The 8,056-nt window shown below is 39.7% G+C and overlaps 1 long non-coding RNA gene across 1 annotated transcript; it reads left to right on the forward strand.

The window, feature by feature from the left end:
- Window positions 1–3,130: 3,130 nt before the first annotated feature.
- LOC117950049 lies at window positions 3,131–5,901 on the forward strand. The gene is made up of 3 exons (XR_004657797.1): window positions 3,131–3,252; window positions 5,717–5,722; window positions 5,889–5,901. It is a non-coding gene; the product is annotated as an uncharacterized LOC117950049 (long non-coding RNA).
- Window positions 5,902–8,056: the final 2,155 nt, after the last annotated feature.

Below are 8,056 nucleotides of genomic sequence, written 5' to 3' on the forward strand. Positions count from 1 at the left end.
GTTTGAACAGAAATTGGCAGTTGACCGAGGGACAAATTTGCATTTGGCCGACCAAATCACTATTTTTATAGACCCCAATTACATATTCTGTGTTAATGTTACTTTCAGATGGAATTAGTTCTTTATGCGCTCTGATGCTTGTAGTCCATTAATTTAGTTTTACTGCCGCTAAATTAGATTCACTTACCCCCGGTGGCAAGGAAGCATAATGTGTATAAAAATAACTTATAGCTCTAAACATTTGTTCTCTAAATATGCACCTCAAGTACACTGCAGGTAGGCCACATGAATGTCAATAACCTTCAAAACTCTCAGGTTTTCAGAAGTTTATTGTGATATGGACTGAATTACTCTCACAGGCTGTCTGTGCCAGCCGAGGGCACCGTGTCTCACCGCCTACTTTAAGTTTCCGAGGGAATGTTTTCTCTGAGGATCTGGCATTGAGTTGATGATGATATTGTCACCTTCACCCACCACATTCTATGCAGACGGCGCTCCTTCACTTTCATCCTTTAACATTATGTTTTAGTGCCGCTATTAAGGCGTTATGAGTTTGTATTGTGTTGGAGAAAGGGATGCGACTCTCGGGGTCACATTGGGAATTGTGTCTGATTGCAGCTTGTGTGGTGAACTATGAAGTACATTTTCAAAGAGCCGTACAGATTGCTCTGTGGGGAACTGCAGCTAGTACTAGGCTGAGGAGAAACAACACAATGCTGAACAATAAAAGCAAAGCAGCGCATGCTGATTGTGAAGATATTTTGAATCTAAACACAGAAGATGTGTCTCCGGAGGAAGTAAGTGCTGCTACTCAACAGTTGTAAGCCCATCATTTAAAGAAGAAATAGACCCAATGTTGTTTAATGACATGTAGACAAACCTTTTCTTCCACAAAGTAGCTATAAAATAAACATAAAAAGGAAAAGATGGTTTTATTCTCTAAGTTGTTGCTACAAATAACTAATGATAACAATCACATTTTGGAGTAAATTCTACTCTAAGGCCAAACAAGATTTGTTTTTATCACTTTTCATGTCAACTTTCACAACACGGATATAACACTTTGGAATTAAATTTGTCATTCCACATTAGAACGTTAGCACAAGCTGTCAACATGTATCCAAGTGTTTGATTAGTGTTACGGCATCATTTACTTTCTTTGCTGAGGTTATATTTTCCTTTGAGTGTGATAAAGAGGGTGTGTGTGTGTGCTGCATTAGTCTGAAACCCAATGTTCAGCAGTACTTTGACGCAACAGCTGTGAGGTGGATGAGAAGTGCGTTATATCTTGTTGTATAGTATGAAAAATGGTGGATTGAGTTGTTGTGAGAAATAAATAAATGTAACACATGGACATTTCATGTGACACAGTTATCTATGGAGGGCATGTACCATCTTTTTCCAGTCTTTAGATTGCCTCGCTTTGTGGCCGGGTTATCTCAGTTGGTAGAGCGGGCGCACTTACAGACATACAGACGTTTTGTCCTCGACTCAGACCGGTGGCCCTTTGCTGCACGTCATTCCCTTTCTCTCACCCCTTCCATGTCTCCATCTGTCCTGTGGAACTGAAGGCCTAAAAGGCCCAAAAAATAAGATGATTGCCTTGTTTTCAGTGAAAGTGTGTGCTTCTGTATTTTTCAGACCGTCCTGGCCAGGGGTGCAGTCTAATGCATTGTAGTGGGTACAGTATACTGTACTGTATGTTGGCCAGAATCTGCCTTTGAGAGAGGAAGGGGGGGGGGGTTCATATCATAGTAGGGGGTATGGGTGTCCTCCTTCAGTGAAGCTTCGAGCATCAACGACTTCATTTCCTCTATTCTGTATTCTTTTATGCACAAGTGGAAATACCTTTATTTAGCCTATTTGATAGGAAAAACACAGACAGCAATTCAAAATGTATCAAAAATATAGTGGAAAGTATGATGTTTTGGGTCATTGTGGGACATTAAAGTGGGAAAATGGAAATCCTGAAGCTTTCTTAGTGGGTATACGGCATACACCTGTGTATCACATAAACTAACCCACTGGTCCTGACCAAGAAAACAAGCATATAGGTTGATTGTAGAAGCATTACATTATGACCCATATGAAAATTTTTCTGTGTGCTTATAACCAAAATATGCTCAGTGTGTGTAGAAAAAAAATAGTTCATTAAAACCATGTTTACTAGCATGCAGGCTTCTTCTTTCCTGTCTTTGCTGATGCATTGCTTCATTTCTTAGCAAATGAAAGACACCTGTATGTCAGTGGAATAGTATGAAACCACTGGCAGGACTTTTAAACGCATGTATGCATCCAAGTGCCGGTTGACGAGATAAACCAAACCGGGGAACCAGTTAAAGAAAAACAATTCCACAGTGCTACTGGATGTAAAAAAATAAAATAAAAAAAATGTCATCATGAATTCATGACCAAATCCTGTTAATTTCTTGGTTTTTACATTGGAGGAGATACATGTAAACATGGTTAAATAACATGCATATTTAAACAGTTTAATTTGATAGTTTTCACCAAAATATGGCATTCAGCTCATCTTGTTCTGTTTTTTCAAGACATTGGATAAATTAAAATTATTTTCGTTGAGGATTTTTATTAGCTTTCAGTGCTCTTAGGCTAATGAGTTGATTTAAACTGACAAATTCCAAAACCTTGAAACATGATGCACGCTTTAGACAACCTTAAACACTTGAAGAACATTTCCGACTTAATACAAAGCTTTAATCGCCTCTCAACGTTGAGCTGTACAGTATCAGCTTTGATTGCTCCCTAGGCTGGAGCGGAGCTGCACATTCCCGGCATGTTCTTAAGAACCAGTTGTTTGAAAAGCTATGAAAAGCCAAGCACTGTAATTTGTTAGCATTCCACATTTCTTTTGCAGTATTCACCATATTGAAGGCTGATGTATGAGAAGGCGTAAGGAGGTGGTCATGGTGGATTGGTGGGCATTAACATACAGGACTTTCAAGCCAGAGAGCAGAGTTGGCTTCCCGGGGAAAACTAAAGCCTTTCACCCAGGAAAGGTTTTACTCTAAACATTAAAGTTATATCCTAGATATTTATCCTAATCTGAACTAGTTGTTTTGGTGCCTATTTGTAACTTTCGTCGGGGCAAAAAACTCCAAAACAAATGTTTTGTGGACTAAATTTAACGGTAATGTCTGCCGAAACAACCGGCAGCTCTTGGTGCTCTGTACCCAGCTCAAAGTCACCTATTTTAGGGTAACTGAACCACCAACTACCGCTGATACAGATGTAGCCCAGGGCACGCTAAACAACTAGCAAGTGCCGCTCAGCATCTTTTAGCTTGTAGCTAGCCGGCGTCATGTGACCAGCCAATGTCACGTGACCAGCCGGCGTCATGTGACCAGCCGGCGGTCTCCTAATTTTATAGGATATCATACGTTTGGGTGTGCATACAATTTTGCACGATGTCATATGGACCTATTCATGAGAATGCGTTGGTATTCCATGTAATCTTGGAATTGGTTTTACTCTACGGTTTGATTTGGAATTACATAATTTCTTTTCTTTTTTTTTAAAGAGGATGTGTTTATGTATTTGACCGAAATGAATGTATGCTATGATAATAGTGGCAATAATAATACATTTGAAAAGGGGACAATGTGCATTAATCAACATTCAAACTAAATGTGGACTAGTAAGCTAAAAAAAAATAGGTCTTCATTGGCATTCCCTTTGACTGATGTTGTCCCCCACAGGGCGTACCGTACACAACCCTGGCTGCCTCCATTCTGCTTGATCCCTTTGAAGAGGCATAATGCTTTGCAAAACTTCAGGGATTTCACTGATCAATTGCATACAACCATGTCTCTATTAAAGAACAGTGTTATTCATTTTTTTTATTTTTTTCACTTTCTTGCCATCAACATCTGAATAAAGTAATTTATTGCAAGCACACAGCATTAACATTGTGCCAATTCTTCATGAGCATGTCATGTGTTTCAGGGTTATGTCTTTGAGAAAATAAGGACTTTAATTACAAAAATAAAAAGGTTCTTTCAACCTTAAACTCTGTATAATAAACCTAGAAGATTTTAAACAATCTATTCACACTTTAAACCTGCTTTAAGAAGGATTTGCTTTGAATGAAATTTGTTAATTTGATGAAAATGGTTTTGAGTTCTGTTTTTTTATCTCAAGGCCAACATCTCACTCCCTTAAGCATAGGCAGAAACACCAGCCGTGTTCCAAATAATCACAGAGCTGCAATCAATGAGCTCCTGTCTCAGTATGATGATGGGTATAAGAAGTCCTAATCACCAAAGCAGCAACAATTCAAAGAAAATCTAATCTTTTTAAATTTATTGTGGCACAAAACACATTTGCCTAATCTTAATAAATGACTCCAGAGAATGTAGTTACCACCTGCGCTGAATTTAATGTACGGCCATTAAAAGGTGCACTGTGAGTTCTTGCATAGTCACTTTTGTTGACGTTCCATGTAAATCTCGAACAAAACAGAGCAAGCTCGCCCCTCTTCCCATGTTTTCATAACTGCCACGATTAACTGACTGTCACTAACCACCGTCCCCCTCCCCCAACCATCTTGTCAGGGATTGGCTGAAATGCAGTTTGCCACTAGTGTTTGACGTTTATGACCCCTGTGCTGTCCCCGGAGACTGGGCTTTTCACGGTGTATTCAGGGGCCAGCGGATTGAGGAGAGATGCCTACGATTTCAGACGAAAATGAAATGGTGCTGAAACCATGCAGGAACTCATAGTGCACCTTTAACACAAGCAGAAATATCGGAAGGTCCCATTTTAATTTTTTAAAGATTATTTTTTTACCTTCATTTGACAGGGACAGTGGATAGATATGTGAAAGGGGGAGAGAGATGGGGGATGACACGCAGCAAAGGGCCGCAGGCTGGATTCGAACCCCAGGCTGCCGCAGGTGAAGGTCCCATTTTTAACATTTGTCTACACTGGTCTTTCACTTTGACTTGTTTATTTTTCTTCTTTGTTTTCACTGATGGATTTATGATAGCTCCCGGAGTATGAAAAAAAACGTGGCCTTAATGAAAATAAGGCTTTGGTGTGACACATGAAGGTGTTAGCTTGCAAATCTAGAGCAATGCATCCTGCACGGGCCGCTATTCATGTTTTAATGCATGGATAATTTCAAACCAAATCACATTACAGAAAAATATGACAAAAACAAAAGCCCCTACACTCTGGTGCATGATGAGGAAGGGGGAACATCCGTGCTAGTAAGGTATCATTACAGTTTTCATGTGCTACATGAGTTTTCATTTGTGTAAAAAGAAATGAAACATTGACGCTTGTGAGACTTCAACCAGCAAACACATCTGTTTGTCCAATCATCTGCAAATGTTACAGTATGTCGGTACTAGCCGAATAGCATTGTTTTCCAAAGTGCAACTTTCACTTATCACTCTATCCATTCTTCATTCTCTCTTGTTTAGGGGCGCTGGTTGCAGCTGCATATCTCAACACACACTGGGTCGCATCATTAAGCTGTAATGTACCCATTATTGCAGAGGAATGTGTTCAGTAATTTTTCAAGCAGATTTTGGTTTGATTGCATAGGAACTACTAAAAAAACATTAAAACAACAAATTGGCAAGTTGTTTTTTTGCTGATGTAATGACAGTTAAAACAATAACAGTTAAGAAATCTATCAAAATTCATTTAATTTCCAACATATATCTTTTTTATTCCACTATGCTAGCAGGAAGGAGTGTCTTGCATTTTTTTCTGACATCTCCTGCCTTTTGAACGTGTGATGGGGAATACTCTGGGCGATTTGAGTCTCTGAACCTGCATTTCCACACTGACTGCTTTCATCAGATGAAATGGTTAAAGATCAGAGGGGAGTAAGGGAATGGATGCGCGAGGAGCAGTAGGCAGCACAAAGCACTTGGGGATGGGGGGGGACACGGAGTGTGATGCTTATATTTCACGGATTGGAGTAAGACATAAACCCCCAGAAATTACAACAGACTACAAACCAGTGAAAGAACCACCGGAGATAACAGGCTTTGATGCTGTGTCTTCGCCACTGCCTCCTCCAGCCATCCATCATCACACATCTGAAAAAAAGATCTAAAGCACAGAAATTCTCCTCTTGTTACTACGGAGCATGGTTTGCAATGCTGCTGCATATCTTAAAAACATCTGTCAAAAAAGGTGATCAGTTGTAGCTTTAGTCTCAAACATGCATGTGTAAAATGCTCGATCAAGTGCATTTATATCACAAGACAAAACACTTTGCTATTTGGACGTCTCACACCTTGAATTGATGTCCAGAGGAATACATTAGTGATCCAGATAAAGCTGAAATATGCAAAGTATGGGCTAAAAGCTCTTTTCTGTAAATCAGTTACCTCTTGGTGACATTACACCAACCTATCAAAGAAAAGGGTTGCAAAGTTTCACTCAAGAAATCCTTTATGTGAATTGTTTTCAGAAAGGTATGTTAAATTGGTCATTAAGAGATGCAATTTCATAAAAAAATCAGAAGAATAGCTCCTAATGACATTCACCAACTACAACTAATTTAGCATTTTTCCAGATTAAATGGGTCTTGAATGCAGCCATATCAATTTGTGCATTTGAACTTAATTAATGTGACTGGACACAGTCTGCTTTGACCAAGCTTTAAAAAAAAGGTTGTTTCTTTCTATGTTACTTGGTTTGAATAAATTATAGTTCAAATTTCTGTGGTGAACCAAGGATGCGTTTAAGTAAACAGCCATCACACCTAGAAATGAATGAATGTTAGCTATATCCAAGTTGGTCCCCAAGATCAGTATTTGGGATAATCAGGGCATGTTTTTGGTATCAGCTAACAAAAAACAATCATCTCAACTGCATTGTGTTAGCCCCCTCAGGCTGATAGAGTTGCAGCGCTGCACTTTACAACTAGCTAGCCTCACAATCACAATGTCTCAGTTCCATTGAGTGCCCCAGAAAGCTATTCCAGTGATCCAGCATGCACAATACCAGGGCCTCCGCCAAGTGGTATGCGGCTCATTAAGGTTATTAATTAAACCTGTGCAGTTCCTTCAAAAATTGGTTCCATTGACTTTCTTATAAACCTACACTTTATACCTTCTAAAATGATTAGGCAAAAAGAAGATTTCTCCCCCATTTGAAATTAAACTGAAGTATCACATTGTAAGTAGTGTTACCCATAACTAAGTACTTAGTTGAAGCCCCTTTGGCAGCTAGTACAGATTCTTCTTGGGTATGATGTGACAAGCCTTTTGGGGATTTTCTGCAGATCTCAAGATTAGTCAGGTTGGATTGGGTTGGTCAGTGGACAGCAATTTTTCTTTTGAGTTTAAGTCCAGCATCTGGCTGATCATTCAAACAATTATCCCTAAGCCACTCCTGCTTTGTTTTGTCTGTGTGTTTGGGGTCATTGTTCTGTTTAAAGGCGAAACTTTAGTCCTGTCTGAGGTCATAAGCGCCCTGGACCTGGTTTTTATCAAAGCCATCGCTGTACTTTCTTGTGTCCAGCTTACTCTCAACCCTGACCAGTCCCTGCTGGTGAAAAACACCCTTAGAGCGTGACGCTGCCACCACTATGCTTTACCACTGGAATAGTATTGCGCAGGTGATGAGTGGTGTCTAGTTTCCTATAGACAAGAAACTTGCAACTGAGCCAAATGGTTCAATCTAGGTTTTATCAGATCAGATAATCTTTCTTCTCAGAATCTGAAAGTCCTTAAGGCATTTTTTCTTTCAGTGCTTTTATCTATCCGCTCTGCCGTAAAGCAAGTACTGCAATGATGACTATACTTCTGTTAGTTTTTCCCACCCACACAGGATCTTTGGAGCTCACCCAGAGTGACCCTGGGCTCCTTGGTAACCTGTTACAAGGGCCCCTAATTGCTCAGTTTGTTTGTGCAGCTCTCAGAAGCAATGCTCTTAACATCTTCCATATAAGTCTTTTGACCTCATACTTTGGTTTTTGCTGTGAAATGCCTTACAAGGTGAGAGACCTTATATAGACACATGTGTGCCTTTCCAAATCACATTCAATCAATTGAATTGGCAACAGGTGGAC

Source organism: Etheostoma cragini, chromosome 9 (assembly GCF_013103735.1).
Source record: "Etheostoma cragini isolate CJK2018 chromosome 9, CSU_Ecrag_1.0, whole genome shotgun sequence".
Taxonomy (NCBI): Eukaryota; Metazoa; Chordata; class Actinopteri; order Perciformes; family Percidae; genus Etheostoma; species Etheostoma cragini.